The sequence below is a fragment of the Delphinus delphis genome, chromosome 13 (assembly GCF_949987515.2).
Source record: "Delphinus delphis chromosome 13, mDelDel1.2, whole genome shotgun sequence".
In the NCBI taxonomy this organism is placed as follows: domain Eukaryota; kingdom Metazoa; phylum Chordata; class Mammalia; order Artiodactyla; family Delphinidae; genus Delphinus; species Delphinus delphis.
Window position 1 is genome coordinate 85,536,563 of NC_082695.1, and position 24,974 is coordinate 85,561,536.

Consider the following 24,974-nt stretch of genomic DNA (forward strand, 5'->3'; position numbering starts at 1 on the left):
AGAAGGTCTGATATTTCAGACGCTGGTTTAAAAGTCATCCGTTTTGCCAATGGTTTCCACGCCAGGAGAATAGTCTAATGGCATTGCTTTGACGTGAATCGATGCAGTTGACTTTTTTGGCGACATTGGCAATGCAGTTGCCCAGTGCACTCCTGGCAGGAGGCACAGTGATTCCGCCTGACCGTATTTTCCCCTCTGCTAGGTATCATCGGGACATTTCCCAAGAACAACTTTGGCCTTTCTTAAGCCACAATTCCTCAAAGACAATAAATGTTTTTCTCCTGTAGGGATAATGTTTGGCCTTCTTACTCTCTCTCTTTCCAAGTGTTTCCTTCTTGAAAATCCCCACTTCCTAGAGTCCTTCAAGGCCAGTCAAACCCTCAGCATCGTAGAAAAGCCAAATGGAAGGAGCCCATGAGAGCAGGTGCGGGCCCGTAGGTGCCTGTGTTCAGGTGCTCAGGCCTGTGCTGAACAGCAGGAGGGCTGCGGCTCGGGGGAGGGGCGGGGCGGGGCCCACGCAGATTGGACACGCTGGGAAATTGTTTTGAGACCGGGTTCGTGGTCTCCGTGGTGTCTATTAAAGGTTACCGTCATTGTGCCGCCTGTATTAGGAGGGAGGGAAGAGCAGATAGGTCGACATTAAGGAGAGAGAACGTGCCAGTGAGAAGGCAGAATTAGGCCCCCAGACCAGTGAGGCAGCTGGTGAAATGCAACAGGTACAGGCCTGGGCATGCTGCACAGACGTAACCATAACTAAGTGGTCGGAAGCGAGAAAGGAGAGGGAATGACGTGGACTGTTGCCTGGGGGTCATGGCCAGGGGGATGGAGAGGCAGGTCTACCTACTGGAGATGGTTCGTGGATTTCATTTGGTAAGAAAGAAAGTGCAAAGAGCGAATGGGAGCGTGGCCTTGCTAGGGTTAAAGATCCTTAAGCTTTAGAGAGAATGTATAAAAGAAAATTTCTTTCTGAAATAATTTATGGAAATGCCGTGCTCCTTTGAAGGTTCCATGTCACCGCATGGCACTACGCAATGTTCTCTTTCTTCACCTGTCAGGCAAAGACCACCTCGAAGAGTCTCACTGCTGATTACTAGTTAATTGTCATTAATAAGTGACAACTGACATTATGGGGGCTTAATGCAGAGAGAAGAGAAAAGAGCCACAGATATTCTAATGAGCTGACTCCTACGTGCCCTCTATTGTTGTTGAAATGAGGAGCTGTCGTCATTGTTCAGGAGATGGGCTTCAATTGCTCTGGAAAATATTCTCTTTTAATTTCTTTATGCAGAGATAATTCCCGGTACTCTGTATTTCTCCCTCTCCCACCCCCCTCTGCTTTGAGCACACACGCACACGTGTGCACACACACACACGCACACACTTTCCCACTGTCCTGTGAGCAGTCTAAAAACTCCCAACTTGTGAGCTCCTGTAACTTGTTCCTGAACAAGGAAGTAGGACCCTGTAACAAAGCAGATAGAACAGGAAAGACTTTTAATACCCTAGTCATAGGTGACTTGGATGGGGACCAAGGTGGAAAGGTCCAGAGCTGAGAAATGAAGAGTGGAAGCAAGACGAAGAGAAAGAATTGATTTAACAAGAAAAGATCCACCAGTCACAATGGGAGAGCGACATGTGCTGACCAGGAGCCCGTGAACACACGTCACAGCCCATCCACCCGAGAGGAACGTTACTCTTCCCAGCGCTTAGATCTTTAAAACGCTGACAACGACCCTCAAAATCCCCACAGAACCTTCCAGAAGAGAAGCCAGAGTTGAGGGAAAATGATTCAATAGGTATCGAACTTTAAGTTACACCAGTTGCCATGTGTTTTCCGTAAGTTTCACCCAAACAGAACTTTGCCAGTTAGAATCCTTAACCACCAGGACCCCGTTCTTTCCTGCACATGTGTGTGTGTGTATGCACGTAAATGCAGTCCTTTATTTAGACATTAGAGTAGAAAGCGAAGTAAAAAGTGTGCAGCCAAATAATACCCAAGTTGGCTGGAGCCCCTCACTGTGTCCTCCGTCCGTCCGTAGGGAAAGGGGAAGATGTTAGAACGTAGGCTGCACTCAGCTCTAATACTGAAGGTTTCCAGACAGGAGCATGGCAGGATGATCTTGGGGAAGACGCAGGCTGAAGCCAATAGGAATAAGATGCGTTGTTTTTCAAGCGCCAAAGCCTCCCAACAGCAATTTCCCGTGCTATCAGATCATTTCACACCATGCCATCCACCTTCTTTCAGGTCTTATCACACAGGTGCAGTTTCAAGGCTGCTGTTTGAAGGCTGCACTGCTAAAGAGAAAAATCCTGGCTTGAGGCTTAAAACGCTGCCGTGCAGTCACTCCTTTGTGCAATGGCAGACCCTCTGCCGCGTTCCTTTCTGCTCCGTGATGGGTTTGGGAAGCAGGGTTTCGTTTTGAATGGCAGTGGGCTGCGGGGCCTGGCCTTTCCCCACGTTGGCATCAACCTGGACCTCCAGAGGATCCTAACAGGATACAAGGCAGGACCATCCTTGGGTTCCAGTCGGTTTGCTGACAGCCACGTGGCAGCACTCTTGACGTGTGTCGGGATGTCAATAAAAACGCTCGCATCTTGTGCGTGCGTGAAGCTGTGGGACCACATCTGGAGCATTTATACTCACGTCGTTGAGTTTTCAGACCTAAGTTCTCAGCTTGACACTTAGATTTGGTTTGTTGTTTTATTTGGAAACGCTGGAGCTTGGTCCCAGCTTGGTATCCTCTGTAACTGTGATCAGCCTGACACCAATATCCTCACCTAAGTTTTGTACAAAAATGTGGACAAGGATATAACGAGGTTGTTCCAGGCACTGGCTGGCCTCCCCAAGTGCACATCGATCCATCACTGGTCAGGAATTTGCTGGCTTCATGCTACTGTGGAAAGAGCACGGGATTCGGAGGCCGGAGATCAGACTATTTTATGAACCTCAGTTTCTTTTTCATCAAAGTTAGAACAGCACACGGAATGTGCCTCACCCTGGGATCAATGTTATTATTGTCGTTAGATTTGCTCCGTCAATTACAAATATATCTTATTAGACAGGCATCGTCTCTCATTCACAAAAATATCAAGACTTTTTCAAGCACCTCTTTTAAAGTGGCAGACAGACAAATGCACTGGTAGGTTGGTGAGATTAATCACGTGTCTGCATCGTGAGGAGAGCAAAACCTCACGGAGGTGTCACGGCTCCAAGGGCACCCTCCTCCGTTACCGCCAACCTGGCTCAATTAAAATCTGATTGTTGCAACCTCCAAGATGTGAGGGTCAGTAAAGTCTGAGTTGGAGAGAGAGAAGGGGTCCGGACAAGAAGGAGATAAGTTGTGGAAGGTTTGGTTTGGTTGTTCACAGTTGAACCAGGTAGACGTGTGGTCGGGATGCAGCGTTGCCGTGTCCTGCTCGCAATGCAGGTTTCCAGGGGAGATGTGCAGACGGGTTGCTTGGTCGATGAGCAATGTTTGGTACCGTGTGGACCGTGGGCCTCACTGGGCCCCAGGTGGACTATGGCGTGTTGTGCGTGGGGCAGAGTCGGAGGACTTCGGGGTGCTTAATAGAAGCAGGTGGAAAGCCCCTACCCTTTGCCATGAGCCCCATGGGGTTCCTGCTTGGTTTCCTGGGGGTTGGGGTCTGAACTTTCCAGAGAATAGGCACTTCCCAGGGGACCAGCAGCTGGCGTCTCTTTCCTCCGCTTGACAGAAGTCCTGCTGAAACCCAGTTGTTATATGAGGTCCTAACCCAGACCCAAACTCCTCTCCTTGGGTTGGAATAAGGGTCGGGGAGAGGACGCCTACGTCTTCCCCTTGGGTTTGGAAGGTGTAGCCAGTAGCGGCAGGTGATCTCCGGGCTGGGAGGACTCACCGCTTCGTTCTGCTGAGTTGAATCAAAGGGGCTTCAGCGAGACCCGGGATCTGGATGAGCGAGATCCCATGGTCATGAACCACCGCCACTTTGATGATTTGTTTTTGGTATTTGGATGATTTTGGTATTTAGTTTATGTTCCGGAAACGTACATCGTTTGGTTCAGTTTTGATACCTTCCTTCAGACCAATTGTCTATTTCAGCTCACCCTCACCACGCTATCAGTTACCGGCATTTAGGTATTTTCAGCTGTTCGAATCATTGCTTAGCTTAGCTTAGCTTGATTTAGTTTATTGTTCTTTTAGGTCCACCAAGCCTCATCCACAACGTTCGAAGCATCCCTGGCGTGACAGTCGAGGGTCTAGGGCCCAGTTTCACTTACAGCGATGTCAATAGACATTCTCTGCTTCTTTATTTTTCTTGCTGACCTCATGTATTCGTTTCCCGTGGGTGTGTAGCAAATCACCACAAACATAGTGGCTATAAACAGCACACCTGGATCCTCTTCTCAGCATCTCACTGGGCTGAGATCAAGGTTGGCTGAGGTCTCATCTGGGGATCGAGCTCTTCTAAACTCTGGTTGTTGGCAAAATTCAGTCCCTCACTTGCAGGACTGATGTCCCCAGCCACCAAAGTCTGCCCACTGTCTCTGCCAAGTGGCCCCTCCACAATACAGCCACTTGTTTCTTCCAGCCAGCGGGACAGCACCTCTGTCGCTTCAGGTCTCTTTTATGAGACACCTGATTAGGCCAGGCCCACCAGGGATCATCTCCCTTTTGATTAACTCAAAGTCACCTGACCAGGAACCTTCACCACCTCTCACATCCCTTCCCTTGGCCGTATAAGGTAAGCTGATCATGGCAGTGACATCTGACCAGTCCCAGGCCCTGCCCACGTTCCAGGGGAAGCAATCACCCAGGGCATCCACGTCGCACCTGAGCCTGAGGTCAAGTGCCTCCGGTGTAAAAGGTCAAGTCCAAATACCCTCATGTGGCTCACGGGATGTGGGCTGACCACTTGATCTCCTTTCTTGCTGAGCTGCAGTCCCCCTCCCTTCTGTTCTCGGGTCCAGACATCCAGCTGATTTCAGTTCTGAAACGTGGTCCATTGTCTCTGCGCCAGTGCCTCCTTCCCCCCCTCTTCTGTGAGTCCCCACAGCTCAGCTTGAACGTTGCTTTCTCTGGAAATCCTCCCTGAATTCCCCATCCACACCCACAGTCAGCTGCTCTGCTCTGGGCGTCTGTAAAGCCACGCTTCTCTTGCCCAGGGTCGTCATCCCATGTCTCTTCCTTTGCAGCAGTGGTCTCTTCCCCAGCTAAACTGCAAACCACCGGGACGCAGCTACCATGGACTGTGCCGCAGCTTGTGCGATTGTGCCACGTGGGGCGTTTCTTGGGTGATGGGCTTGGGCAGGGCCCTGGACAGTGGAGCCTGGGTGAGCTGTCTGCCAGTGCTGGGCTGCTCACGGATGAGCTGGCCGTGGCCAGGTGGGGCCCCCTCGCGGGCACCATCACCCCATCTCCTCTTTAGGCTTCTGGTGGGTACATCTAACGGCCCTCCTGGCACGGCCTGTGTCCCTCTTCCTCAGTCCGGTTCTGAAAGGTCCAGAACTGGGGGCAGTGCTAAGTGCGCTTGTGCTGCCCTGGGGCCCCGTGGAGTGGTCATTGTGGCTGGTCTTGGAGGGCAGCCAGGATGACAGACGGGGGTCGGCTCCAGAGTCAGGCCAGCCCCGTGTCAGATCCCATTCATGCAAAAGGGTGGCCGCTTGACTCAGTTTCCCTGTCTGAAATCTGAGGCTGACAACAGCGTGTCCTTCCTCTTAGCGCCGACGTGACGATGAAATGAGAAGATATCCACGGGGTGCTTGGCATCGAGTCTGGCCCAGGGGAAGTTCTCAGTAAAGAAGAGCTCTAATTCTTTGCAAAAACAAGGCCTCGTGTCTCCGAGTTCGCCCTCTGTGTTGACATCGTTGGCAATCTGCAGCGAAAGTACTGTTTCTAGAAGTTTCATCTCCTGTGAGATGGGCTCAGGTCAGGTCAGGAGGCACAGGGAGTGCTCTCCTCGGGCCTCAGTTAAAGCTTGAAGGTCAGAATCAAGAAAGAAGTGACTTCCCCGCGCTGACCCCTAAGGATGGAACGCTGACCCCCAGCGTGAGAAAGGACCCCGCTGGCTACAAGGATTTGATGAGGGGGGAGTAATGTGGTTTTAAAATAAGCTTTAGATAGACAGTGAATTTGCATGTATTTGGCCAAAAACACTCCGAAATTCTTCTAGTTCGTGGCTTGAAAATATCTTACAGAAGAGATGCATCTTCCGTGCTGATAACTGTTGGCTCACAGAGCATTTGTAATTACAAGATAATGACATTTTAGTCCAATAAATGCGAGATCGTTAAATCTGCTCTCGGTTAGTCATCAAAAATTTGGCGAATACCATGCAGTTGTATCACATGAGCGTTTTAGCGGCGTCCGCGGTGTGTGCCCTGATGATGAGATCCTGCAGCTTCCATGCAGACTCTACCGCTGAAATGGCCATCACCCGAGCTCACCTGGCTGACGTTCGCTGCTGAGCTCGGGTGAGCAAGCCCCAACCTGTATCCAATGTCTGGAAACAGCTGGAGAAGAGGCTGAGCTACGGGGAGGATGAGGTGACCCGGGATCCTCCAGGACCAGCAGCTGACGCCCTAAGCTGGAGGGAGGTGTTTGTTCAGTGTTACTATTTCTGCCAGTGCAGAATTGGGAACAAGAAGCTTCCCTTTGTTAAAACACTGATTTTTGTCAAGATATTTTAAAGAGTGTTCATTTGGGGAGAGACGGAGGTAGAGGAGTGTGTCCAGGGTGGACCCGTTCTGTGTGAGAGAAGAGAATCTCAGAGCACAATCTTCCTCCTGGCTCCCTGCTCAGTGGCCGCTGTTTTGATTAGCCTGTCCTGTAGGTATCATTAGGGGGAAAGGATTCAGTCCATAAATATGAAAACAAGCCCGTAATTGACCCTTGGACTGAGTTTGTTTCCAGTAGGTTTTGCTATTGGAAAAGGGCCTCTTTGGAGAGCTCCACGGGAGGAATAAACGTCCCACCCTCTGGGGACAAAGGCCCTTTCCAGGCGCTGGGTTTGGGAGGGAGGGGAGGGGGCAGGAGAGAAGGAAGGGATGAGCTGTGTGTGGGGGGGAATGGGGAGGTGTTTTTGCTGTAAACACACCTGGAGAGGGCTCAGCTGTGCCTGCGAGGATGTACCCATCATGCTTGGTACTCCGAGGGTTCTGGAAGGCCCAGCCCTAAAGGCCTCTCTGCGTGTCCTATTCAGTGTCATTAGGGTCCAGTGTAGACACGCCTGGGAGGAGGATCCACCTGACGGGCCCACTGGAGGTGAGAGAGGCAACAGAACACAAGACAGCGCAGGGGGGCTGCCACGGCTTCTGGTGGCTCTTCTGTCAGGGTCCCCGCTAAGTGGACCAAGCCCTGGCGGGGTGTCTGGCCTCGAAGTCCTGCTGCACAACTGCAGGTGTCTTCCCTTGTCCTTTCCCCATTTCTGGAACTCCCACCGCTGACTGGAAAGAACGTGTGGTGTCGTGACTGCATTAGGACCGTTTCTAACATAGCTGGACTGGGGCGTGGTGAGCAAAGAAGACAATTTACCCCAAGACTCAGGTGCAGGAAGTCAGGGAGCTCGCCTCCACCCCCTTCCCAGACACTGACCAACCAACCGCACCTTCAGATCTGGGCTGGAGGCTGCTGGGAGATGACTGGTCCTCCAGGGAATCTAGGCCCTGAAGATGGGGCACCTCCCCGAGATGTGCTGGATTCCCAAGGCTGCACAGGCCCTCCTCCGATGCCCCTGAAATAGGCTTCTGCTTGGCTGCGCCTCCTCTGTGACCCTGACACGGGCCAGGCACGTCTTCTGTTCCATGGATCGCGGCCTCAGTTCTCTACCACTTTTTATCAACCAGGGAAAAAATAGGGGAAGATGACTTCTTTAGGGGAAGAAGGGCGCTTCTGTTTTTCTCCCCTATCCAAGCTCTCCTTCCTGTCTTCTCTTGGGATCTTCAGAGTCATCTTTATATGCAAACGTTTCGTTCCACCTCAAAAACGCTGCCCTAATATACTGGCATCTTTGAAAAACACCGGGCTAAACACAGCTGAATCCACTTCTTCCTGGCGAGATTCTTCGAGTCTTTAGTGTGTGCTGTGAACTTCCAAGAGTGAATATGGTGATAGTGCTTCGCCAAAAATTCTTTTTCTATTTTTATAATATTTATTGGTAAATATCATATAAAATGTACAATTTTAACCATTTTTAAATGTACAGGTCAGGGCATTAAATACATTCTCCTGGTTGTACAACCGTCACCACTACCTCCTTCCAGAACTTTTTCATCATCCCAAAATGAAACTCTGTCCCCATTAAACAACCACCCCCATTTCCCCTCCCCGCTCAGCTCCTAACGCCATGGATTCCACCTTCTGTCTATGAATTTGCCTACTCTAGGTAGCTCATGTGCGTGGAATCATACAGTTTTTGTCCTTCTGCGTCTGGCTTATCTCACTTACCATAATGTCTTCAAGGTTCATTCATATTGTGGATGTGTCAGAATTCCCTTCCTTTTTGTAAACCATTTTTAAAACTTGAAGTCTAGTTAATTTACAATGTTGTGTTAGCTTCAGGTCTACAGCAAAGTGATTCAATATCTACCTGTCTATCTACATCTATATCTGTATCTATAACTATATAGATATATTCTTTTCCATTATAGCTTATTATAAGACTTTGAATATAGCTCCCTGTGCTATCCAGTAGGTCCTTGTTGCTTGTCTATTTTATATATAGTAGTGAGAACTAACTTCCTTTTTGAGGATGAATAACATTCCATCGTATGGATAGACCATGCTTTGTTTATGCATTCATCCGTCAGTGGATACTTGTGTTGTTTCCACCTTTTACTATTGTGAATAGCGCTGCTGTGACCATGGATGAATAAGTATCTGCTTGAATCGCTGCCCTCAGTTCTTTTGTGTGTATACCCAGAAGCGTTGATAGAATCGCTGGATCGCACGGCAATTCCACGTTTAACTTTCTGAGGAAACACCGAACTGTTTTCCATAGCAGCTGTGCTAGCTCACACTCCCCCCAGAAACACACAAGAATTCCAGTTTCTCCACATTCTCGCCAGCACTTGTTATTTTCCTTTTTTTTTTTTTTTTGCGGTACGCGGGCCTCTCAGTGCTGCGGCCTCTCCTGTTGCGGAGCACAGGCTCCGGACGCGCAGGCTCAGTGCCCATGGCTCACGGGCCCAGCCGCTCCGCGGCACGTGGGATCTTCCCGGACCGGGGCACAAACCCGTGTCCCCTGCATCGGCAAGCGGACTCTCAACCACTGCGCCGCCAGGGAAGCCCTTTCCATTATTTTTGATAATAGCCATCCTGGTGGGTGTGAAGAGGTATTGCCTTGTATTCATTTGCATTTCCCTGATGACCAGTGATGTTGAGCATCTTTTCACGTGCTTGTTGGCCATTTGTATATCTTCTTTGGAGGAATGTCTATTCATGTCCTTTGCCCATTTTTTGATCAGGCTGTTTGTGGGTTTTTTGTTGTTGTTAAGTTGTAGGAATTCTTTATGTATTTTGGATATTAATTCCTTATCAAATAGAAGATTTGAAAATATGTTCTCCCATTCTGTGAGCTGTCTTTTTACTCTCTTGATAGTAGCCGTGGATGCACTGAAGTTTGTAATTTTGAAGAAGCACAGTTTATCTTTTCTTTTTGTTGCCTATGTTTGTGGTGTCCTAACCGAGAATCGTTGCCAAATCCAACGTCATCAAGATTTTCCTGTCTGTCTTCTTTTAAGAGTTTTATAGTTTTCGCTCTTCTGGTTAGATCTTTGATCCATCTTGAGTTAACCTTTGTATATCGTATAAGATAAGGGTCTAACTATATTCTTTTGCATGTAGATGCCCAGTTGTCTCCACATTTGTTGAATGACTGTCCTTTCCTCACTGAATGATCTAAGTGTCCTTTGAAAATCATCTGACCGTACATGCAAGGGTTCATTTCTGGGCTGTTTATTCTGTTCAATTGGTCTTTAGTCTGTCCTTGTGCCTTATGCCTGTTCTGATGACTGTAGCTCTGTAGTAAGTTTTGAAGTCAGGAAGTATGAGTGCAACTCTTGTAGTTCTTTTTCAAGGTTGTTTCGGCTAGCCCCCAATTTTTGGATTATCATTCTTCTTTTTTTTTCTGGACCTATTAACATTTCCAGATAAATAATCCATAGAACTAGCTTGGACAACTTTACTTCAAAAGTATTTTTCCCCAAACCATAAAATTAGTTTATAATTTGTCTTCCTAAAGTCTGTAAGAAAGCTATTCATCCATTTTCATCCATGTTCAACGTCAGAAAGTAATGGTCAGGCTGCTAAAAAAAATGTCAGTGGCTTGCATTTTATTCCTGTCCCTGAAGACTCACTGCTACGTGAGAAATCGAGTATCCTTGTCTTCCTTCTAGGTCTGGTGACTGAATTTTTCTGTGTTTTAGCTGCAGCCTTCCCCATCCGTGAGCCTGGAAGGCAGCCTGTTCGAGATGTTGTGACAATTAATGCAACGGAATCTGTAGAAATGCTTTGAATACTTTGAAAGAAAAGTGTCATGTAAATTCAAGGGAAAGTACTAGCAGAACTCTCGAATCAGGGCAAACATGGATTTCCCCCATCATTTTATGGAATATTGCAGGTGGAACATTCCCTTCTCCAGCAATCCTGAGATTACCTGAAATCTATGACAAACGCGCTTACCCTAACTTCCGTAATGAAGTCGTGTTACGGAAAAATGCCTCTAAGGCAGACCCAACGTGAATTGCTTCAGCTGCTGTCTAGACACTGAAGGTTCCAGGGCAATCTCTGGCTGCAGGACCAGGCCTTGCAGAGTCCCTGTCATTTTTCAAGCCCACTCAGATACATGGCTCCCTCCTGAATGTTTTCATTTTAATTTTTATTAACGTGATACATATACTTTATTTTTAAAAACATATACTTCTATAGGGCTTCTTATGGGGAAAAACCTGTTCCTAAATCACCTTTCCAGTCTCTTCATCCAGAGGCTGATGGTTTTATTTGAAGGTCTAGATACTATGTGCTGCCTTCCTGCTCTGGATAAAGCAAGGTTGCTGCATTACCGCACCTCCCCGCACCTCCCGCAATACCCATACGTCCTTCCCATCATCCTCCAGTAAAACTATCTGTTTGCTTAGATCAATAGTCCATTTTTACGTTACTATGACTTTTAAAATATTACTTAGAGTTGAACTGTATGACATAGTAGGATTGCCTTTCTCTTTTTGTGCACTGTTTATTTTCTGGTGTTAAGTTTTGGGGAGTGAGGGGAGTGGAGGGGCTCACATTTCCACGTTTCTGTCTCTGATTCAGCCCCAAAGGGCCTGGCACTGTGGCTGGTTCCCATTTTCTTGATACGTTTTCTTCACTTGGCTCCCAAGATGCCACACTCTTGTTTTCCTTGCTTTCTTTTTTTTTAAAGATATTTTGTTTGTTTTGTTTTTTGATGTGGACCAATTTTAAAGTCTTTATTGAATTTGTTACAATAGTGCTTCTGTTTTATGTTTTGGTGTGTTGGCCGCGAGGCATACGGGATCTTAGTTCCCAGGCCAGGGATCGAACCCACACCCCCTGCACTGGAAGGCGAAGTCTTAACCACTGGACAGCCAGGGAAGTCACTCCTTGCTTTCTTAGCGTCCTTGTTGGTCCCCCCTTTCTGTCTGGCCTCCTAGTTCTTCTGCTATAGGTTCTTCCAAGATTTAAAAAGTGAACACGATATCAGCAGGTATTAGAAAACCTCACTCTCATTTGGAGGAGACAAACACACGTCCTCTTTCCTACATGACAGCTGCTATAGCCTGACCTTGTTTTCATTCTTTTCCAAATTATTCTTTTAAAAGATTGATCTAAAAAGCATCAGTGGGGAAAAGAATTATAGAAGGACTACTTGAGAAATAGAGGTAGGTTTACATGCAATAATTTTCTTCTATGGGGCCATTGCTGGGGATGGGAGATTTAGGGATATTTAGGGTTTATACACACACACACACACACACACACACACACACACACACACACACACACAATTTATCCTCAACCAGGGGCAGTGAGTGAGAAGTTAACACGCAATTTCTATTAACAATAATAAGAATTGTGTGAGTGTGTCCCCATTCACAGCACTGGAAATTTACCCCTTAGGGTCCACATAAATTTGAGGGGTTGACCATGTGAAATGTTCTTTTATGGGCAATAAGGGCACTGAGAAGCAGCTACATGTTTTTCTAAACCTGGCCACCCACCAGTATGTCTGCATAATTTTTCTTCCTGGAATCCGAAGATAGTGAACACTTTGCTGATAGGGTGTCGTCACTACCTACGGCTCTCCATCTCCCTGCAAAAGCCATGTAACAGCAGTATCTTGTGTTATTAAACCTCGCCCTGGTACCATCATTCCTCCCCTTAGGTGTTTTGATTAGCAATCTTCCAGCTAATATAGAGCAGTGAATGCTATCCCTCTATGCCTGTGCTTTGTGCAGTATGCAGAATACTGTTTGAAAGTGGAAGTTCTCACTGTAAAGAAATAGATTCTCTCTCTCTGACACACAGATACACAGACACAGACACACACATACCAGCCAACTGCTCGGTAGAGTGTTGGGCTTCTGGAATTCTTCTCTTTTCCTTGGGTTGTGTAAAGGCAGTTTCTAATACATTTTGAGATACCTTGAAAATGAAAGCATCAGTACACACCATCCACAATGACCCAAATTCCCTACATAATTCAGGGCGATTCTATCCAGAACAGAGCTCACCCAAATGCAGCAATTCACTTTGGCTTCCCAGACTTTGCTTCTCAATATCCAACAGAGAACTATTAACCCACAGATACCATTGTCAATTACAAGTGTTTTGATGAGTCTTCTTTCCTGCCTGTCCTGAGTCTCCCTGACCGATCTATCCATCACATCCTCTGTCTGGCTCATGGTCGACCCTCCCCTCTTGTTTCTGGAGCCGCGAGTGAATTGCGGTGTCATCACGTCCCTCGGGTGGTGTCACCACGTCCCTCGGGTGGTCTCACCAAGCTCCAAAAGCCCGCGACCACGGGCGAGTTCATATGGGCCCCGAAGCTGCTTCGCGGCCACTGTTTCCCGGTGATGTGACCTCTCAGGCACAGGGCATCCCTGGCCCTTTGCCCCGCGCTCCCTCTCTCCACAGTCTTTGTGAGGCTTTTGTGCTTTTGCCTAATTTTTCATAAAGACTTCAAGGCCCCAAACGAAATGTGGCTTAAGGCCAATTTCATGTCTTCTATATTATGTGTTGAGTGCAGTTCGATTTGCAAATTCTACTTTACACAAAGGGAAGAAGGGAAGCGAAATAATGGAGTCGGTTTAGTCTTTCACAGATTAGTGGCATTGCATCCGGTTATTGATTGGGTCAGAGGTGATATTATGTTATTGGTTGTAGACCTGAGGAAGAGGAACCTGGCGGAGGAGGCCGGGACATGCCAGCCACCTCACCCACGCCGCCCGCCACATCGAGCGAGGCGCCCAGAGGCCAGGACCTGCACTACAGAGCTTTCCCAGCACGTAGTAGATGTTTCACTCTGATAATAATTTTTGTTCCCACATGCTGTGTGGCCTAGAATCAGAAAGTCTGGCTCTTTGAGTTCTTAAAATAAAACAGACAATCAAAAAGGAGTTAAAATGGAAAATAATAGGCTGTTTCCCTAAGTTTTAGGGGCCGGGCCTTCCAGACGTCCACTGGGGCCTCGCCTCCTACGCCTCGTATGTCTGCCCGGTGAGGTGAGGGGAAGGCTCCAGACCAGGGCCAAGGGGACGCTGGTACCTCCCAACAAGCCCATCAACTCTCTGGAAGGTGGGGCTTTATTTTATTAGCCTCAAAGACGCCCTCAAGCAATTTTTAAAAATTTGTTTCTGAAGTTATTTTTATTAATGTCAGAAGAAAAAGGTTTAAGAGGGTTTACATTAAAAAAAAAATGAATCTTTTCCCAACTTGCATCTACCCTGAGGAGGTGACCTCTGTTAGCAATTTCTTGCGTGACCTAAAGCAGGCTCTTGCCAATTCTGGGTGACCCCCTGTCCCTTAGCGGCCCAGAGACGGCCTCTACTTTCTCCCCGATCCCTTCCTGTGGCATCTGAGGAGAGTCCTGGATTGGAGCAAGTGGTGGGCGCTCTGCAGACCTCATTTTTCGTGAGTCCTCTGCTAAGCAAGTAACAAACAGACAACATTTACCCAAGATTTCCCCTTCCAGGCGCTGTCACTGGAGCATTCTCTCATTTAATTCCCTAAGTGAGCTCAACACTAGCTTACGTCCATGTATCAGATGAGAGGACAAAGCCCTCGGTAAGCCTCGCCAGGGAAATGACTTGCCCGTGGTCACGTGACCGGGGTAGGGCAGCGGCAGCTCATCTGACGCTTATTCCAGGCCCTTGCTCCTGACCCCCGAGCATGAGGCTTCCTTTGCTGAAATCCTCACCATCCTTGGCTATCAAGCTACACATTCTCGGCTCCTGTCTCACCCTTCTAGGAGGGACTGTCACCACAAGGCATGACATCTGAATTCTCCTGCCCAGCACACCTTTGCCTGCACAGGACTGAGGTTCTCATTTCTTCCTCGTGACCTGTGCACAGCTATGCGCCTTGGGAAGGAATGATGCCCTGAGCAAGCTGGAGTCTCTCTTCCACACCACAGGGTGCCTTGTGGCCAGGAGTTCAGGGCTGGCTGCAGCGTCCAGGAGCCGGTGATGGACTTGTAAACAGGGAAGAAAGGCAAGTTGTTAGAGGGAGGCCTCATTCCAGGAAGGCCTGGAAACCCAAGCTGGGCAGATGGCCAAGTGGTTAGCCAATCGCAAAGCCCCCAGAATTGAGAGGCACGGGAGCCGGGGAGCAGGGGCCTCAGTGCCACTGCAGGTGGACCGGGGTCGTCCCCATGGCTGCGGAGGGAGCTCCGGCCCGGTTGCCCCCCAAGTGGATCGTTATAGCAGCCGGGGAGGGTCTCATGCAGCAAATACTCAGCTGGTCTTACCAGCACCTGTGTGGACTGTGGCTTTGAAGTAATCCTTCTGTGTTGACTGAAAAAGTTCATATTAATGTGACATCTTATATTCATGGTCTACCTCTACATGGAGTTTTAAGACTTAATTGAATTGAAAATCTCAGAAGAAACTGTAGAGTGGGAACCCGGTGACGGGGAAGAGAGCGGGTCAGCGATTCAGCTCCGCACAGGGCCTGGGGCTGCGACCACGTGGGGCAGGGCCATGCTGCTTTCACACCTGCGACACCACGCTGTGAGCCCGGGTTACCCTCTACCTGCGCCACGACAGTACAAACAGAATGAGAAATTCGAACAAGACGCGTGTATCCACTGTTGGAACAGGGGCTGACCTGGCTGGCTGTCTTTCTGTGAGTGTGCAGGGTTATGGCTTGGTGGGAAGAGAGCACGTTTTTATGGACGATGTTGTCTCATTCCCTGCTAGAACTTTTGAAAAAGGAATCTCAATGGTGTCAGCTCCAGAAATCAATTATAGACTAAGTTGTGTTCTTCTGTTTGATTTTCTGTAAGTAGAACAAGGGCCTTTTGGGGGTCTTTTTCAAGGACACCAACTTAGGTAAATACGGGGAATTATAAGTCATTTTTTGAAGAACTTATAGATGCTGCATACAGACAGCTCTTCAGGGATCGATAGACGTAGAGAATTTCCTCTAGTCCTGTGGGAGTATTTAATTTTTGAGCTGGAATTTGGACTATTGTATTATCAGTGTATCATCCCTCCATCCCACCATCCCTCCATCCCTCCACCCCTCCCTCTCCCCTTTCCTCTGTCCCTCTCTCCTTCCGTTCATTTGTTTATACTCAAGGATCCACACAGCTACAGGGATAATTATATGAATGGTAAGCGCCACCAGGGCGAGAGGTGGGCCTGCTGTCATGAGAACCAGAGGCTTCTCTGAGGAAGTGACCACAGCTTAGATTTGAAGGCTCAAAAAGTAAAGAGCAGAATCTTATCAATAGGTTTGCTTTGCTTCCCTGCCCCTCTCTGAACCCCCCCCCCCATTTGTTTGAGTGCCGTAGTCAGGAGCACTGTCTCCATCCTGGCTGCCCATCTAATGAGAGCAAAGGATGCCCCCGGGAGCTGGGGGGCTCACAGCTCACCGGGGGGCTGCACACAGCTCTGCTCCAGGTGCAGAGAGGGGGAAGGCGACCTCACGGAGAGCCCACCCCCATTCTAGGGGAAGGGGCTTGTGTGTGTGCGTATTTAATTTACTTTTTATGTTCTTGTTTATCTTTCTCCTTTACCGAGATATCTTTTCTACATGTTTCCTTATTTAACTCCCACTCGTGCTTCAAGCCTGAGTTCAGACACCAGCTCCCTCTGGAAGACTTCCAAGGGATGACGTAGACGCGCAGCCCCAGACTTCTGGGGCATTCGGTGTGCATCTCGGAGCCGTGCTGGGAGCAGGGGTCGTGCGTTGGAGAGTCTAGGGGGCTGGAGTTCCTTACAGGTGCGCTGTGAACATTTATGGAATGAATGAAAGAATGAATGATGTTGGCATTAGGAACATGTTTCAGAAGGTAGCAGGGCTTTACTCATAGGGCTGGGACTTAGAGGCTGAGGGTTCAGGAAGAGATGGTCGAGGGACGCCTGACTGGGCAGGTGGGACCAGAGCAGAATCGGGAGGAAGATAAGGAGGTGTATATTCGGGGTCCCTCACTTGCACAGTCTCTTCTAAGTAATGTCTTTATGTGGTTGTAAGATTTGTATTGAACAATATTTTCTATAATTTTCCTTTTTTGTTTGTTTGTTTTTTTTTTGCGGTACGCAGGCCTCTCACTGCTGTGGCCTCTCCCGTTGCGGAGCACAGGCTCTGGACGCGCAGGCCCAGCAGCCATGGCTCACGGGCCCAGCCGCTCCGAACCACTGCGCCACCAGGGAAGTCCTGTAATTTTCTTAAAGAAGGTCCCTAAGTAATATAAACGTAAGGCCCCCCAAACGTGCCTCTGCCCCTTGGCTGGGCTATTGAGTTCTTTGGTAATAAAGGTTTAAAGATAAACAGAACATCAAAACATAATCACAGACAACAAACAAAACAATGCCCAAAAATGCAAAACGAGTTTTCTGAGATCTGCTCCCGTGCCAGCGTTCCACCTTGTTTTTAGAGTCATTACCGTTTAATCACAGATAATGCCACGTATCAAAACTTAACTCTAAAATGAGATGAACCCAACAGCACAGATGCAAGTTGACATGAAATTCTTAGTTTACAAGGGTTTGTGATTGCAGGAGAGATTTCATACTTAACTGTACTTAAAAGGAAACCGAATGGTAAAGGCCTTTCACCCCGCTGACTCATGTTCTCTTCCCAGCCTCGTCTCCTCCCCACTCCATCCGCTAGTTAAACATTCCTGCCCCCATTTCCAAATAAATCCGATATGAGGTCTGCTTTCCCTCATATGGGGCTGGCCTCCTTTCTTTATAGTGGTGAAAGTCTATCTAAAACAATGACGGGTTTTAATTATCGTATCCAACAATCAATTTTGGGCAAAGATTTCTGACGAAATATCCTCTTATGGGACCCCTGGACCTGTGATCAATTTCTCTCCTTTAGGTAATCTTGAGAGCAGTAAGTAGGAGGCTTTAAATTGTTGCTGAGACCTGTGAGGGACATCTTGTTGGATTCTGTATAAATCTGGTAACCCTAAGGCCTGTTTAGCCAACACAGACTCACAAGCACAAAGGAACTAGTTTTTAAAAAATACACACACACGTGTATGCACAATATCACTATATATATATTACTTCTGACCATACATGTACTAGGGTTCTTAGAGAAATAAAACTAAATGGAACATATATAAAATAAATCTCTCTCTCTCTCTCTGTGTATATAATATATATAAATCTCTCTCCATATATGTATATACATACATATATATGTATATAAAATAGCTATATATATATATATATATATAGCCCTGTGCTCGGGATGGTGATGGGAATGGCATCTCCGGAAGTCAAGGCAGTGACCGCCAGCATCTCCTATTGTAGACTTGGCTTCCTGTTAATCGTGAAGACTGCTCGCCGAGATTACAGGCACAGGATACCACGATTAGCTCTTCTCCCCCTTGTGAGTTAGGCGTGGCTTTCATGGAACGTGAGAGGAAGTGTTGGGGGTCACTTTTCGGCAAAGCCTTTAAGAGCTGGTATATTTTCGTTTGCTATGGCTACCATAACCAAGTAACACCATCCAGGTGGCTTGAAACGACAGAAACTTCTTGTCTCAGTTCTGGAGGCTGGAACTCTGAAATCAAGCTGTCAGCAAGGCCACCGTCCCTCTGAAGTCTCTGGCGGAGGAGCCTTTCTTCCCTCTTCCAGCATCTGGAGGCTCCGGGTTACCCTTGCCGTCCCTTGGCTTGTGGCATCATCCCTCCGATCGCTTTCTCCTTCATCACGTGGCCTCCTCCTGTGTCTGTACCTTCTCCTCTTATTATGAGGACCCCGGTCATGTTAGATTTAGGGCTCACCTACTCCAGTATGACTGCATCTGAACTAATTATGTCAGCCACAGCCCTCTTTCCAAATCAGGTCACATCATGAGTTACTAGGCGGTTAGGACTTGTACGTATCTTTTTGAAGGAGACAATTCAACCCATAGCAATGATTGACACGATTCCTTCCCCTTGTCGCCATAACAACCGTCCCCAGCAGCCTGCATCCCTGAGTTAATGAGGAGTAGACCCTCAAACTGGACATGTAGCATAAACATGGAAAGACCTTTGTTTTTTTAAGCAACTGAGAATTTTGGGCTTAGCCGTCCTGTTTGACCAGCAGAAATCTGAAGAATTCGCTTCTATACTTATTTTTTGGCTTATAGCTTTGTATAGTATCTATTAATTCATTGAAGTCTGCTAATTAGCCTCCAACATTCATTCTCTTCCTTCTCCCCGCCAAGCTGGCGACTTCCCTGGCGGTCCAGTGGTTAAGAATCTGCGCTTCCACTGCAGGGGGCACGGGTTCCATCCCTGGTCGGGGAACCAGGATCCCGCATGCCTTGCAGTGTGGTCAAAATAGAAAAGGAAATGCTGTTTCCCCACCAAGCTGTAGGTGCGCCTCCCGTGGCCCTGTGATTAAGCTCTGGTCAGTGGATGTGAGCAGAAGTAGAATATGAATTTTTACATTTTCTGGGTCACGTCCTTGAAAGGAAAGTGAGTGTCTTTCATTTCCTCTTTCCCAGGGGCTGGGGTGAAAAGTCGGGTTCAACCCAGCAGTTGCAGGCAATACCGTAGGGGCGCAGCCCAAGAAGTGGAGGGTCCTGCCTCCAGAAGGACCCTGGGCAGTAAAGACTGTTCCCTGGCTGGGACCCCCAACCTACCCCTGGATGCTGCTGGAGAGAAACAACAAACGCTTGTCTTTTTCAAGCCATTGTCACCATGTCACCACGGTTCCTCGTTTCTGCAGCCCGGATGGGGCCCCACCCAACCTGCACTCCAGTGTGAAAACGTGAGGACGGGGTTCCCCTCGAAACCCTCTTCCTCTCAGCCTCTTCACAAAGTTTGCAATTTCTACTGTTATTTTTCATTTTTCTTATGGTTACTTTTGTGACTTTAAGTACAAACACCCTCAGCCTCTATTTCTTGCTCCGTCTCCATGACTCCCTACCACCTAAGATGAAGATGGTTAACACTCCTACCTGTTTTTCCCTATTTCTTGCTCCATCTCCGTGACTCCCCACCACCTAAGATGAAGATGGTTAACACTCCTACCTGTGTTTCCACATCCTGCTTTCCGTCAGCTGCAATTTTACAACTGTTAACATTTACATTATGTCCTACGACCACAAACAAGTTTGTTCAGGTGGATTCCCAAAGTTTAAAATGAAAAGGCTGTGTTTATGTGTTATATAAATAGTGCTTGGTAAGGGCCAAGTAGAACATGGGAAACATTTCCTTCTCTGCAGGTCCAGTGGGTGACACCTGGACCATCAAACCAGTGGCAAAATCAATTGAGTTCTAAAATGATGTCGATTCCCTAAAATCAAGTTAATTCATTCACTCATGCTTATTTCTTAAGTGCCTACTATGGACCAGACATTTTCTAGGCTTTGAGAACCAGACATTTCCTAGGCTTTGAGAATATAGCAGTGAATAAAAGAGCCCCAAATCCTTGCCCTGTGAGGCTGACATTCCATCATGGAGAGACAGTGGTTAAACAAGACCCATAAGGTGTTGGTATCAATGCAGACAAGTAAGGCAGAGAAGCAGTGTGTGTGTGTATCGCAAGGTTCCAGAGCATCGCCAAAGAGGACCTCACCGCGAAGGTGACATGAGTAAAGACCAGAAGGAGATAAAAGAAGAAGCCGTGTGGTGATGTGGGGGAAGGAACATTCCAGAGGGAGAGGGCGAGCTAACTGAGGTGATGACAAGGACCAACCGTGAACTTGCAGGTGGGGAAGGAGGGAATGAGGGCACTTGAGCGATGGTGGTGGCACTGGGGCAATAGGTTTCGGTCCTGGTGGGGTGAAGGGTCTTCAGAGTTGGGGAACTAGAAGGAATGAGCTGGAAAGGCAGGAGGAGGTGGTCCAGGGGGCAGTGCTTGACGTTGAGATCTTGGAGGGGGGGCAGTGTTTGGTGATGCAAGGTCTAGGGGGTGACCCCCCGGAGTAGAGAACACAGTCTTTGGAGGAGACGAGGTCCACAAGCCGAGAGGTCAGGGCGTGGAAAGGTCCTCTGCCAGGATGCAGACATCTCTAAGAAGCATGGCTGGAGTCACGTTAGAGGGAGCTCAGGGAGCGAGGAGCCAAAGTTGTCAAGGAATGATGGCAGCCCGCGGATGACTGCAGCCAAGAGGGGTCGTGGCGGCTTAGTGTGACGGCGTGGGGTTCAGAGCTGGGTGCTCTGGGGAGGCAGGAGGGGAGTGACAAGAAGCACGGAGGGTGCCCCGCCTCGCTTTCAGGCTGTGCAAGAGAAAGCCCAGCAGGACTGTGGGCAGAGGTGTTCCTTGGGGGGAGCCGCATGTGGGGCAGCTGAAAGGAGGGGGGCAAAGTCAGTGAGAGGCAGAGGAGACGGGGGACTGACCAGAGACTGAGTGCTGGGGTCACAGAGTGGGGGACGACAGAGCCTTCTGGGGATGAGATTTTGGGGACGATGGTCCCCAATGAGCTGGGAGAGGTCTAGTGCTTGTGGCCAGCAAGGCACCTGGCCGGGGTGGAGGCTGGGAATGTCTGGGAGGGATGGACGGAGGGTCTTGCCAGGAGGACGCAGTTTCCAAGGCTGAGATTGTCAGCTCTGGTGTCAGCACTGAAGTCCCAGAGGACCCTGGTTCACCACGTGGTCCCCCAGGCTCTGTCTCTCCAGATGTGCAAAACAGATAAATGTAGTTATGGACTTCATGGTGCTGCTGTGATGATGGAACCAGAGCAAGAAAGTCAGTTCCGGGGGCTTTGATGGTGCATAACCATCAAAACCTGCACTTTTACTCTGAGGACAGAGCTGATGCTGGTGAGGTCAACATTCTGTTTGCTCTGTATTTTGACCATCGCTTTTTATTTTGTTTGGTTTTTTCTTCAAGTTTATGATGGCTTTTTAAAAAATAATTCAGAGTCGATGTTTTTCTAACTGCCCCGGAAGAACCTGGCTTGTTGGATGAACTGACATGCTGCCTTCTCTCTGGCAGGCGGGGGGTTCCTGCTGTCCGTGGATAGCACACGGTGCTCCCCTGCCCCCTGCCATGCTCACCCAGAGTCACTTGTTCCCGACCATGTTTATGCCAGTTTATGCTTTTTATTATAATCGTGTGATTTAACTAAATATTTTATAAATCTATTCTATATGCATGTGGAAAATAAACGTTGTTTCCACTAAGTCTAGGTTTACTACTTTGAAAAGAACTGATAACAGCAAGTCGTTAAAAAATACATTGCTGCCAGACTAGGTGTAAGAAAACGACTGAAAAAAATTACTACATCTAAAGAATATCCCTTTTTCCTTCTTTTTCTCCCTCCCTCTCTCCCTCCTTTCCTTCCCACCTTCCCTTCCTTCCTTCCTTCCGCCCCCTTTCATCTTTCTTATTGTTTCCTTATTTTTATGCTTCTGTACTTTTATCCCCATGGGACTTCAGAAGAGACAGGTGGCAAAGGTCACACGAGCCGATTTTGTCATCTGGACCTGGGGGTCCGCCTTTGCTCTTTAATCAAGCTCTGAACAACGGTATTCCTTCAGTTATCCTAATGTGGTTAGAATTGGAGCAACAAAAGGTGGACAAAACCACTCTGAAGTCTGGTGGACTTGGGTTCAGATTCCAGCTCCATCACGTGGCGGTTGGCTTAGCGTTTCTGAGCCTCAGTGAATCATCTGAAAAGTGGCAGGATAATAATATTTAGCTTTCATGGGGGAAGGGAGAAGGACAACAGTGTTAGCGGAGAAAACCACAGCTTTCAAGGCGGATATCGCCTCTGACTCTAGGACCTGCCTGCCTTTGGGTGTGTGATTTTGACAGGAGACTCGTACCACTGGGTCTTCATTTCCTCAAGAGCAAATATTTGGGAGGACGATGGTATGAAGCACTTCGCATGACGCTTGACGAAGAGCTAGCGCTCGGTAGATGATCACCAAGATCGTACTGACGCTTGGAAAAGGCTAGAAGGACTCGCTGTGGCCGTATGATGGCTAAGTTTTGTTTTTCTTCTTTTAACATATTCCCAAATTTTATGTAGTGAGTAGGCGTAACTATTAAGATATCAGGACAAAATACCATCAAATGACGATAATGATCAATCGTGCTTGCCTATTCATCCCCTTCTAGAACTTGCCTTGAACCCTCACTCACTTCTGAAGCCTTTGCCCTCTATACATGAAGTTATAAAGTAATGAGGTATAGGAGAAGCCACGTTGATTTTCGACTTAAAAAAAAAAGCTAAGTTGGGCATATTTATGAGCTACATGATAGTAGACAGAGCTCCGTAGAATGTTCCTGATACCCACCTGGCCAAACGGTGTTAGGAACACGCTTGGTCCGGACAAGAAGGCACTTCTGTTCGTAAGAAAGGCCTCCAGTGAAATGTGCTGGTTTGATAGACCTACCCCCGCTCCTGACCACTATTCACATCCACCAGAAGCATCAGCAGGCTCTTTCCAGAGCTATTCGCTTTGTAAATGGGAAGTTATTTCTGTCTAAAAATATGCAAAATACATTAGAAGGGAATTGCAAGACATTAAGGATTCGAAAAACTTACTCTGATGACTTTTAATGGTGAAATATACTATCTTCCGTTGAGCATGAGTTTATTTTGTTAGTAATGCTAATTGTTCAAACAGCCCTAAATGGCTTAAAAAACCTGGCAAACACTTGTCTAATACCTCTAAACAGATGGACAAATTTCTCATTAAATCTAAATTTATTCTTTATCTCTGACTTCCCTCAGAAAAAGACAAGGATCTCAGCACACTTCGCCTCTGCCGTGAACCCCCCCAACCCCGCCTTACACCTCCCACTTCTGTGTGTGTTTAGAGCACCAGTTCTCTAACTCTCCGTGGCCAAGGTCGACTTTATTAATTTTTGGAAATTCCCAATCAGATTAGCAATAGCATTGGTCTAGAACTTTTGCTTCATTATTTTTTAAAATTCAAAACTTAGCCTTTTTATTAATCTCTTCTTTTAAAAAATTTACCAAAATATTAGTAGATAGTTAGATTTATCAATATTATTTTACTGATTTATCAGGTTGCTGTTATTATTATTATTATTTTTTTGCGGTACGCGGGCCTCTCACTGTCGTGGCTTCTCCCGTTGCGGAGCACAGGCTCCGGACGCGCAGGCTCAGCGGCCATGGCTCACGGGCCCAGCCGCTCCGCGGCATGTGGGATCTTCCCGGACCGGGGCACGAACCCGTGTCCCCTGCATCGACAGGCGGACTCTCAACCACTGCGCCACCAGGGAAGCCCAGGTTGCTGTAATTTTTTATATGCTGCTCCTTCCTTCTGGGTTTACTTTTCTTCTTATTGAAGCACATTCTTTGGTAGGTTTTTTTTTTGTTTGTTTTTTTCCAGAGAGGGTTCTGTGGTTAACAAAATATTAGTTTTTGTAAGTCTGAAAATGCCTCTATTCCACCTTTACTACTCAGTGACAGTTTGTGTAGATACAGAATTTTGGGCTGGTAGCGTCTTTTCTTCAACAGAGATGATATTATGTCATTGTGCTCTGGCCTCTTTTGTGTCTGGTTTGACATTTGCCTGTTCTAGTCAATGTTCTTTATTTTCACTGCTGTGTGTTTAGGTGTAGATTTGTTTATATTTTTTATTACCAGCATCCAGTGTTTGCTTTCTTTTTTTTTTCTAGATAATTGAATTTTAGTCAGCACTAAAAAGACATGATCTATCAAGCCATGAAAAGACGTTGTCGAATCGTTTTCATTCTTTTTCAATTTTTATTGGAGTCTGGTTGGTGTACAATGTTGTGTTAGTGTCTGCTGTGCAGCAGAGTGAATCAGTTATACATATACACGTATCCACCCTTTTAGATTGTTTTCCCATATAGGCCATTGCAGAGTATCGAGACGCGTTCCCTGTGCTCTACAGCAGGTCCTTATTAGTTATCTATTTTATAGAGAGTAGAGTGTATATGTCAGTCCCAATCTCCCAGTTGAATCCTCCACCCTGCCTCCCCCTCCCCTCCCCAATGTTTGCCTTCCAACCAGGGGCTCCCTGTCTGCCTTCAGCTCTGAAAAGTTCTCAGCTCTTACGCCTTTTGCATAATCCCTTTTCTGTTGTTGTGTCTGTTTTTCCTTCAGCAAGGTTGGAGCCTCTTAATCTGTTTTCCGGGTCTTAATTTGTCTTTTACATTCCTTACCATTTGGTCTACCTCTGTTGCATTCTCTCTTTTTTTAAAAAAAACTTATTTATTTATTTATTTAGGCTGCGTTGGGTCTTTGTTGCTGTGCGTGGGTTTTCTCTAGTTGCAGCGACCAGGAGCTACTCTTTGTTGCAGTGCGCGGGCTTCTCATTGAGGTGGCTTCTCTCGTTGCAGAGCATGGGCTCTAGGTGTG